This window comes from Haliotis rufescens, unplaced genomic scaffold, assembly GCF_023055435.1.
Source record: "Haliotis rufescens isolate VD_foot unplaced genomic scaffold, xgHalRufe1.0.p SCAF_52, whole genome shotgun sequence".
NCBI lineage: Eukaryota > Metazoa > Mollusca > Gastropoda > Lepetellida > Haliotidae > Haliotis > Haliotis rufescens.
Genome location: NW_025964246.1, coordinates 1,656,358 through 1,667,546, shown reverse-complemented (window position 1 = coordinate 1,667,546; position 11,189 = coordinate 1,656,358). Strand labels below are relative to the sequence as shown.

Sequence of the window (11,189 nt, the reverse complement as noted above, 5' to 3'; positions counted from 1 at the left end):
TGGATGAAGAGTCGCAGATTGTTAAAAATAACTAGCCAATCACAGCAGCGCAAACGTCATTGGGAACTGCTCGGGCACACCAGCACTGCGCTGCTGACAGTGATGGTATATATCCATGTTGAAGGTTATACGAAAACCTTCTAATGCCCTATTCCAGCATGTTTATCATCAAATGGGCTCTCAGCGCCATTCATTCTGTGAGTTTAGTTTAACGCCAATTGCCATGGATGGGTTTTACGTTAATTAATCTGACATGTACTGTCGTAGTGAATATTAAATCAAACACATGCATGCTGTAACAGTGTCACGTCCAACATCCTTAAGCTTAGATCTATTACATATGCTCCCGCCGACCACTAAAGATCCGGGGTAGAATTGTTCTTCAGCAACCCATGCTTGTCGGAAGAGGCGACTAACGGGATCGGGTAGTCAGGTTCGCTGACTTGGTTGATGCATGTCATTGTATCCCAATTACGTAGATCGGTGTTCATGATGTCAATCACTGGATTGTCTAGCCCAGCTTCGATTATTTACAGACCACCGCCATAATAGCTGGAATATTTCTGAGTGTGACGTAAAACAACAAACAAACAGCATATGGTCCCCGTTGGATTCCGGCTTATAAGAGGACACCCGTATACTTTGATTGTCGTAGGGAATAACTGGATCGGGTGGTCAGGTTCGGAGACGTTGCTCATTATTTCATTCACTGGTTTGTCAGTTCCAGACTCGATGACTTTCTGACCGCTGTCACACAGCTGGTATTTTGTGCGGCGTTATCAACAATCTGAGTAAAGAGTATACCTACTTTGGCAATGTTACGTCTGTTTGGAGGCTTGTGTTTTCTTTGTTTTGTTTGTTTGATGTTTAACGCCCCACTCAGCAATATTCCAGCTATATGACGGCGGTCTGTAAATAATGGAGTCTGCACAAGTCAATCCAGTGATTGACATCACGAGCATCGATCAACGCAACTGGAATACGATCACATGCATCAACCAAGTCAGCGAGCCTGACCACCCGATCCCTTAAGATATCTTTCGACAAGAATAGTCGCCTTTTACGGCAGGCATTGGTTGCTGAAGACCAATTCTACCCCGGATCTTCACGGGTACATGGAAAATATCATTTGTGAATGGCCGTTATTTTATGCAATCGTGGATGATGATCAACTTTGTAGTATATGCAGACTTGTGTTATAGGTATAGCCGTACACACCAGGTGATACGGGGCGGTCGGGTAGCCTAGTGGTTAAAGCGTTCGCTCGTCACGCCGAAATCCCGGGTTCGATTCCCCACATGGGTACAATGTGTGAAGCCTATTTCTAGTGTCCCCCGCCGTGATATTGCTGGAATATTGCTAAATGCGGCGTAAAACCATACTCTCTCACTACTTATTAGGTGCTGCGTATTGTAAACCCTTCCAACGAGCGTGTATTCAGGTATGTGCTATCATGGCTTGGCGTTGACTGTGAACTGGGGTTAGCTGAACATCCGAAGTAATTCATGACATTCCCTCCCATCCAATTTTCCATAAGCTCGGACGGGTCGCTCTGACATGGGCCAGAGTGCTTTTGCCTCTAAATCATAGGGCACTGAATATACCTATTTGCTCTCTGTCATCGCATTCAGTGTGTCTTGCGTCGATGTATACTACTCAAAATAACTTAAAGAACACCCTCACTTGGAAGGATGTGTGTTGCAACCATGTATTTTTTCATTAATATTTTTTCCGGGTCGGAATAAATTTGGGATGAACAAAAACACACTTACATCAATGACCATCAGCCATGACAGATTAATTATATATTTAAAAAATCGGGTGTTCTTTGATTTCTTTTGAGTAGTATATTTACCAATAAGTAAAGTTATTACGACATGGGGCAATTCAACGTTCCCATTCCCAGAAACAAATATTGTTTTAATAACACGAGTTCCCTAGCTGGAGAAAATCTGACATTAACTATCGGTTGAGTTATGTGTGTCGGGGCAGGGGGACAATTAGTTTGCCGTTAGTGTCTTCAGATGGTTATAAACCATCCCCGCGATCAGTTGGAACAAGAGGAGGTTCGATTTGATGGATCACCAATGGCGCTGGTTTGTGATCGCCTGTTACGTTCCGAAGCAATATGTCTCAGCATTAGGCCCGTGTGTGAGAGGGCAGGGTTTCAGCTATCGACATTTTAGCCTGGCGAGCAAACTAGGCAAACGCGCTCGTGAATACTAACAAATTTGAAAAGGGTTCATCTTGGTCTGCGATCGTGACCAAAACTCCGAGCGAATTTTCACTACAGAAAATTTGCCTCGCTTGGCTTGGATTTCTGATAACCGAATCGACTTTTCATTAGATTCCTAAAGAATTGGTATGACTTTGGCCTGAGAGATCATATCGATTATTTCTGAAGAGGTATCGCAAGACTCGCTGAGAGGGCAGACGGTATTTGGAAGGAGCAGACGACACAACAGTTTTGTGTGTCAAGAAGCAGACGAGAGGGCCGATTTGTGCGTTGTGACATTATCCCTGGGATTAGGAGATGTGTAGTGCTGTTATTCCACGGTCAGTCGATAAAATAATATTCAAAACTTCGGCTTGCCCACCGATTTCTCAACACTTAATAATCCAATAAAGAACAGTGAACATCCCAGTTTGAATCCAACTGTTCAGTGAATCATCTATTCAACTGAATCTAATATTTACTGAAACAAATGTCTTGTTAAATTATTTTCGTCTCTCATATCCATTTCATGTTCGAACGCCATTTGAAATTTCTGTGCCTGGTAAGATTGTTTGTTTGTTGTTTAACGCCGCACTCAGCAATATTCCAGCTATATGACGGCAGTCTGTAAATAATCGAGTCTGGACCAGACAATCCAGTGATTGACATCATGAACATCGATCCACGCAATTGGGATCGATGACATACATCAACCAAGTCAGTGAGCCTGACCACCCGATCCCGTTAGTCGCCTTTTACGACAAGCACAGCCGCCTTTTACGGCAAGTATAGGTTGCTGAAGACCTATTCTACCCCGGTGATGCCTGGTAAGAGTTAAGTAACGGAAATTATGGGGGTCTCGAATTTGTATATCAAAGATTACCTTCCCGAAAACGATACGCGATAATGAGTATTATAGCTAAAATGGAAACAATTGTCATTAAACCGCTCGCATGTTATCAGAAATGAGCGGGCCACTGTAACTTGAAAATGCCCTCATATTGCTTGATAGGCCAGTAGAAATATTGAAACACCTACACATTTTTGATAACAGACAAATTTTATGTTGATGACGACGGGCCATTATCACGCCCATTATTAGGTGATGTCATATTGATGTTCATTATAGCTAAAATGGATAGAATTATCATAAAAACGCCCGCATGTTATCAGAAATGAGCGGGCCACTGTAACTTGATAATGCCCTCATATTACTTGACGACGGGCCATTATCACGCTCGTTGTTAGGTGACGTCATAGGATAGGGATAGGTGACGTCACGTTCAATAGTTACGTTATCTGGTTTGTTCTATGACGTTTCAATATTTGTTAAAGTGGGTCAGTGACATTCGTGTTGATTGCAGTAAATGTTTCAAAACCGATATTGTTGTTTCTTTTTATTTGATAACAAATTCCATCAATTTTAGCTATAATAACGGTAACGCTATCTTTCAGGGCATTATCATTTGCAGAAGCCCTCGGTCTTTTCAACTGCCCTCCTTCGTCGGGCAGTTAATGGAAGACCTCGGGCTTCTGCAAATGATAATGCCCTGAAAAATAGCGTTATCCTTATATTAGTGACGTAAGGTGCATTTTGGAGCACAGTTCTATAATTGATACTAATATGTCTTCAGAACGCTAAGTCAACACCTTATTCTAACCTCTTATAAGCACTCCCAGCAGTAAATGCATATACATGTATCGATGCTCATGATATCAATCACTCGATTGTCTGGTCTTGACTCGATTATTTACAGACCGCCGCCATGTACGGCTTTTCCATTGGACGAGAGGTGGGTCACATGAACGCGAAATTGACATTCATTTAAGAAATGACTTTCACTTTGTGTGAGTGCATTGGAGTATGAACCTTCATAGAGTGAGGGTCAAACTGTATGAACGTCGGAGCTTGCAATGTCGGAGCTTGCAACTGATGTGCAAATTTTTGTAAGAATCCGATACGCGGATTCATACAGTTTACCCATCGGTTTTTCGATTCATACCTCAATGAACCGAAAAAAATACACAGTCAGTCCTTAAATGAACGTAAACTTCGCGGTCATGTGACCATCCTCTCGTCCAATGGAAAAGCTGTATATCGTTTATCAAATTAAAAACATTATTTAAGAATGTACTTTCACTTTGTGTGAGTTTGTTGGCGTATGAACCTTCATAGACTGAGGGCCAAACTGTATGAACGTCACGAGATATGAAAGTTCATTGAGGAGATACATATTCAGCGCATGAGATTTCTAATGATACATTTAGCGCGGTCAAATCTACAGGTAAGCTCTACACCGAAAACACAGTATGTTTATCTCCATTCTACCATGACTAGATACAATGCGAACTCTTTGGTGTTAATTTCATAATTTTGAGCTGTTTCATGGACCACCACAGAATTGAAAGATGCAATGTTCAAAATTAAAGGACCCGTGAAGATCCGGGGTAGAATAGGTCTTCAGCAACCCATGCCTGTCGTAAAAGGCGACTATGCTTGTTGTAAGAGACGACTAACGGGATCGGGTGGTCAGGCTCGCTGACTTGGTTGAAGCATGTCATCGATCCCAATTACATGTATTTATGCTATTGATATCGATCACTGGATTGTCTGGTCCAGACTCGATTATTTACAGACTGCCGTCAAATAGCTGAAATGTTGCTGAGTGCGGCGTAAAACAACAAACCAACCAACCAAAATTAAAGGGGTATCCTTGAGGTTTACTCCTATTGTACATAAATCTAGGTTCCCTAAATCTTTTAGAATAAGGATAATCACAACAACCTAAGAAATTATGTTTGCCTAAAATTAGACAGAGGACTACCATAATCTTATTACACTGGTCCTCAGAATACTTACCCAGTCCAACTGGAACATGTTGAACAAGACAAAAAAGTTCACTATGTTTACATTTTCTGTCAATTTTATTCAGTTCCAATTTGTAGCAAAATTGAAGCATAGTTTGATAAGGTTTTTTTAAATCTTTAAACTGAAAATAAATCTTTCTTCACTTGCTTGGAAATTAGGATTCGGATCTAAGGATGCAAAAACTAGTAACAGGATTTATAGCCTTCAAAACTTACTAGCCAAGAGTTTCAATGAGAACTACCATCATTGCAATTCATTATTCTGACGTCACATCGCTCATTGTGACACAAAAGATATGACGTCACTGCCGTCAACACGTATAGAGGAAAAGCGCCAAATTCCAAGCTCTCTGTTGTCCCCAAAACTTAAATTATACATTCTCCTTGTAGATTTCTATCGTGTTTTCTGCACGAAATGTATTACCACACATCCTTTGATTATTGTAGTAACCGCAACTTTGCATTTTGTAACCTATAATTTACATATAATTATTTCAATACGCCTACCGACAAATCAGCTGTTTCAATCAGAGGGGGGTTTATTGTGATTAACAACCTCTGATTGACCAATCAGAATTGAGTAATTTCCAAACTCATGGTAGAATTAGGAGATAAACATACTGTGTTTTCAATGTCGAGCTAGGTTATCTGTAGATTTAACACCGCTACATTGAATTTGGAACCGAACGCGCAGCGTGAGGTTTCAAATGTTAAATTGAAGTTGTATTTGTTGGCGTTCATCAGCTGATGAAGACAGTGCCGCACGTGAGCAAATTAAATATGCTCACGTGACTGCATCCTTAATTCACATGATGATACCGTCCCTTTTTGACGTTATTTTTAGACATTGAGGAATTACCCTAAAGTAGTTCCGTATGTCTCCGGTCGATTGACAACGTAATCACGCGACATATTGACGTGCATCGGGGATGAACGACAGTTAGCTTGGTCGTGTTCATCTAGGCGGGGTCACCCATTACTGTCAATATACACTTAATATGAACTTCAGTTTCGCGGTCATGTGACCGACCTCTCTGCCAATGGAAAAGCCGCATATCGTGTATACGTCACATTAAAAATATATACTCCAATGAACTCACACAATGTGAAAGCCAATTCTTTATTATTTGCGACAATGCCTCCATATATAAAGGATATTTCATGTGTCGAGTGAAATATCGCGTTTCTCATCCTGTGTATTTAAGAGAAAATATCTCCTTTCCCCGGTCACGAGATTGAAGACACGTGGAATATCCTATTTATATACTGTATGTGTACATGTAGTTGTCTACCGGAAAAATAATTTTCTCCCTTACAAATGTAAAACCTTGAAACGTAAATTCTCCCTACCTAACAAGCAGGGACGTTTCACCGCCCCTTTTAATTGCGACTTAAAGGGTAAACAAAGGTTATTAAAATAAATAAGGTCACTAAAATTCTTGATCATACATTTATGATTATATACAGAATAAAATTCAACGACAAAAATATTCTTGACAGCTACGAGACAAAAATGGCGCTTTGCGAAACGAAGAGTCGCGATTGACGAGTCAAATGAAAAATTTACAGTTTATAACGAAACATTATCTCAAGAGAATAACAAACGGCTAGAAGCGAAATTAACTCCATAAATGACCATCTATCATTATTTTGCCTTGTCAGGGTGGAATCAGCGTAAAAGGAAAGTCAGAGGTCTGTCTACGGGACAGACAGTTACGATAAAGGGAGACAATTTGTGGGGAGGCAACTCTTGTATGACAATAGTTCCGTCAAAAAGTTATGTACGTTGCAGTGAAATATCAAGTGTTATGTTCACTGCAAAGAAAAGATCAAATTTCTCAACTTCAGAAAAGTTATTCTTTGAAACTGAGTGAGTATGGTTTTACGCCACTTCGAGCAATATTCCAGCAATATCACGACGGGGGACACCAGAAGTGGGCTTCACACACTGTACCCATGTCGGGAATTGAACCCGGGTCTTCGGCGTAACGAACGAACGCTTTAACCACTAGGCTACCCGACCGCCCCCTTTGACACTGAAATACATAATAAAACGTCACGTTGCTGTTAGTTTTTTGCAAAACAACAATGGAGAATAAGACCGAACCTGCCAAGCAAAAAATGTAAAATTGCTGAATATAACATCCGTGTGCTTATGGGTAATATGAAACAGTCGTTATTATTTTGTGGGAACCTGAAGTATTGTGTAATGGGTAATCGGCCATTACTAGATTGATCAACATTTTAAGACGCGAACACACAGACGAGTAGTGGGCTGCTTGAATGACCTGAACAAAATTGCCACAGAACACAATCAATACCTCGAGGATTCCATTTAATTTGTGAAAAAAAAAGCGACACAATTATTTGCAATTGTTGAGCATAAAGGCTCTTAGTGGGTTACCCTTTCTGGACTAGAGGTGATGCATTAGTGGATTGTGTGAAAGAGCGACAATGTATGTGTAAGCATCTTCGATTATCCAGCGTATTTTGGCTTATTTGATTCTATTATAAATATGATAATCTGGATAATGGGCGTCACGCTTTGAAAGTGGGTTAAATATCCCAGTGCTTATTTGATACTGATATACAATAACACAATACAATGTTTAAAATAACTGACTTAAAATTGCCTCGACTGCCATTTTACACGGGCCAAATCCCTCTCATCCTCGATTATCCAGAGTATTATATCTCCATTGTAATAATACGCTGGATAATCGTAAAAGGCTATGCTTGTCGTAAAAGGCGACTAACGGGATAGGGTGGTCAGACTCACTGATTTGGTTGATGCATGTCATCGATCCCAATTGCATGGATTGATCCTCATGATATCAATCAATGGATTGTCTGGTCCAGGCTCGATTATTTACAGACCGCCGTCATATAGTGGAATATTGCCGAGTGCGGCGTTAAACAACCAACCAACCAACTTATTTCCAGCCTAGATATTTATGCACTGTGTGTGTGTGTGTGTGTGTGTGTGTGTGTGCGCGCGCGCGCGCCTGCGTTCGTGTGCTTGCTTGTACTTGTCCGTAACTAAAATAGGTTTTATAATGCTAGCCACTGGATGCCGCTGTTTTAACATGTATATTACCTCTGACACACTATACTGACTGTCTATTCCTTGTTGTATCCCCTCACGGGAGACAGGGTAACAACAAGTACCTGCTTTTAACGTCGTTGGTACCACATGGCGGAAACCAGGATCAATCCACCGACCTTCCGCTTTCCGGGCAGACCCTGAAACGCGGTCACCCAACCAAGGACTCTCCGCGACCGAAGTTGCTTAACTTCACCTGATATGTGACCTGTGCGCTGTGCATAGGACTATTTGCAACCACCACTACAGCCACCATTAGTTGGAACACTGCTGACTGTTACGTAAAACAACATCGCAAGCTGTCACTACAATGGATGTTCTAAGGGAGGTAACTGCACCAGTTGTATTGGTAGAGCACACTCATCGCCGGTGCAGTGGTCTCCTGGAAACAAAATTGAAGGATTTTATGCCTCATCAATAACTTTATTTTTTATTTGAAGGCCGTCATGTATTACAAAATATTAATTTATCAATACATTCCGTAAATGAATTCCCTGCAGTCTACACCTGTGTTATTTTCGACCTATTCTTTAACAAGAACCATGCTTTAGAAAGTTTTACACTGCATTGTAATTCTATCCATCTATGTCTCACATCAGACGTTATGGGTTGTCTGTTTAACAGTGACCATAAAATACTTTATTTAACAACATTTTAGGCTATATATTCTAACTCGACTCGTTTCATTAAATATTATATCATTTAGCATGGATGATATTGGCAAAACATGGCAAATCAATATTCAAGAATCAGAGCGCTTACGTAGTGTAATGCTCATTTCCAACCACAGGAACTTGCGTGTATGGCATAATATATTAGTATAGAAAAAAAACCCCACCCCTCTATATATATGTACAGATGGGTGTGATGTGTTTTTCTAAACGAATATATTATGCACGTGTAGCAGGGCGTGGAGTCATCCCACAGATGACATCCTTACCTTGTCAGCTTGCTGACGGGGTTAACGTCTTTGGTCATGTGGACAAGGCGTCCGACCTCTGATCAGAAGGTCCGTGGTTCGAATCCCATAACGGGACTCGGAAATTTTATGGACGCTACACACGCTATAATCCAGTTCCTATGTTTCCAACATACACCACGGGTTATATCGGTACACTGTTGTATGGTCTCTGTTTCCTTGATGATGATGATGATGATTATGTATATATATGACGACGATTTAACGAACGCTTCCGGTGGAATCAATTTGCACGGTTTCCAATAACCAGGGAGAACTTTTGACTCCCTACCTGGCATTCTGCAATAACTTTGAAAAATAAAAATAAAAATAATAAGTATGGCTAAGATATATGGATGTCATTGGATGAACAACTTCTTTATTACAAATTGTTTGATAGGTTTGATAGAAGTTGACGGATGACAAGGTAGACACAATTTAATGGATAACAATTTCTTTAATACCGTATGACATCCATATATCTTATCCTTACATAGTACTCCAACTTCTAAATGCCTCTCAAAGAAATAAAAATAACGTTTGTGGAGGAATCACTTCAGTTATCAATCTATTACGGCATGTGGATAATAAAAAAATAGGATGAAATTATCTTAAATAAATAACGAATTTCAAAGTCCGTGATATACATGTATAAATATATGAGCTCTATTCATCATTCGTATCGCATCGTGAAACAACCTTTCAAGGAACATAACTCTTAATTTTTAACATTTATGTCACACATGCGCAGTAGGAAATTTGTAGCGGACGACGCTTCGGTCCAAATTCATACGCCATGATCCGTGTATTTCACCAGCCTGTGTGTTTTCAGGTTGATTCGATTTCATATTCAGGTGGGGCATTACAATATAGAGTCTACTGACCACGACACTTGAGATTAGGGCATAAGATGTTACACAGATTTCATATTTACGTTGTAAATAGTTCAACGCAAAATACCATTCAAGTAATCGGAAGTAACCTAGCACACAGTATTTAAATGTGTACACGCGAGGTCATACAGTTCTAACGGATACACGAATGAAATAGCTTAAAAGGCGAAGAAATCAAGAATACATAACAGCGAGCACATTAACTAGTCACAAATAAAGTTGTGCAATTAAAATAAATGAGAGTCGAGGTGAAATAGCATGTTTGTTTTATACGGAAGAAGAACGGCGGAAGCGCGCACCTGTCATGTGACTTTCTCTAACCAATCACTGATACGTTTACAACTTGTATACGCTCAGCTGCCATGCTTGGTTTACGAGCGAAATATCAAACTGACAAGAACGTATACGTACATTTGGTCGTTATCGTGCCCTTATTTTTATTCCCGTCGAGTGCTTATGGTCAAGAAGGAAGGTAAGAACAACAACTTGCCAGATGACAACATTTTGTGATTGTTACAGGCCCGGGTTGATGGAATAATTTGCCCAACCGTCAGACGTCCCCTTGTGTTGTCGTTTCGTGTAGAATGTTGTTTTGGCCGTTTTTTCAGAACTACCCGTTTTTAAATCGTTTAAACTGCGGTTACTAGAAATGTAATTAAGGACTTCAAACGTGACCATTAACCCATGTATCATATTACAAAATATCGTATGTCCATCTCCGTGGGTGAGATCTTGGCACGTTGCCAAAATAAAACCTGAGAGGGTATTTGACGTGACACATTCATATATAACGTATTGTGAATATCGTTTCTCTACGAACATAACCGTTTCGTTGAATCTTTGATCCATTTGCTAGATTCAGTATGAAGTATGAGAGGTATCCTCAATGACCCTACCGTCCCCAATCTTCCAGACTTAAACAGTGGTTGTGGGCACATCTAGCATAAACAGGCTGTCACAATGTAACGTGGATAATGATTACCCAGTAGTTCTCTAAATCCATTTACTGAATAACGTTAAGGCACAACTTTCAGGACAAGCAGCCAAAAGATAGGAATTTTACTGACCCTAGTATTAAAGTAAACAAACGTAAACAACCCGGTGTTTTGGGGGTCTTGTCATGGTATATGTCATGGATTCTTTATTGTCTAA

General features: G+C 40.2%; 1 protein-coding gene across 1 annotated transcript in view; it reads left to right on the top strand.

Moving 5' to 3' along the window:
• The first annotated feature begins 10,374 nt into the window (after positions 1-10,374).
• Positions 10,375-11,189, top strand: part of LOC124144054 (histone deacetylase complex subunit SAP130-like) — a 31,935-nt gene continuing 31,120 nt past the window's right edge. Inside the window, exon 1 of the mRNA XM_046513292.2 lies at positions 10,375-10,509. The gene's annotated coding sequence lies outside the window, so the exon portion shown is untranslated. The remainder of the gene's footprint in view (positions 10,510-11,189) is intronic.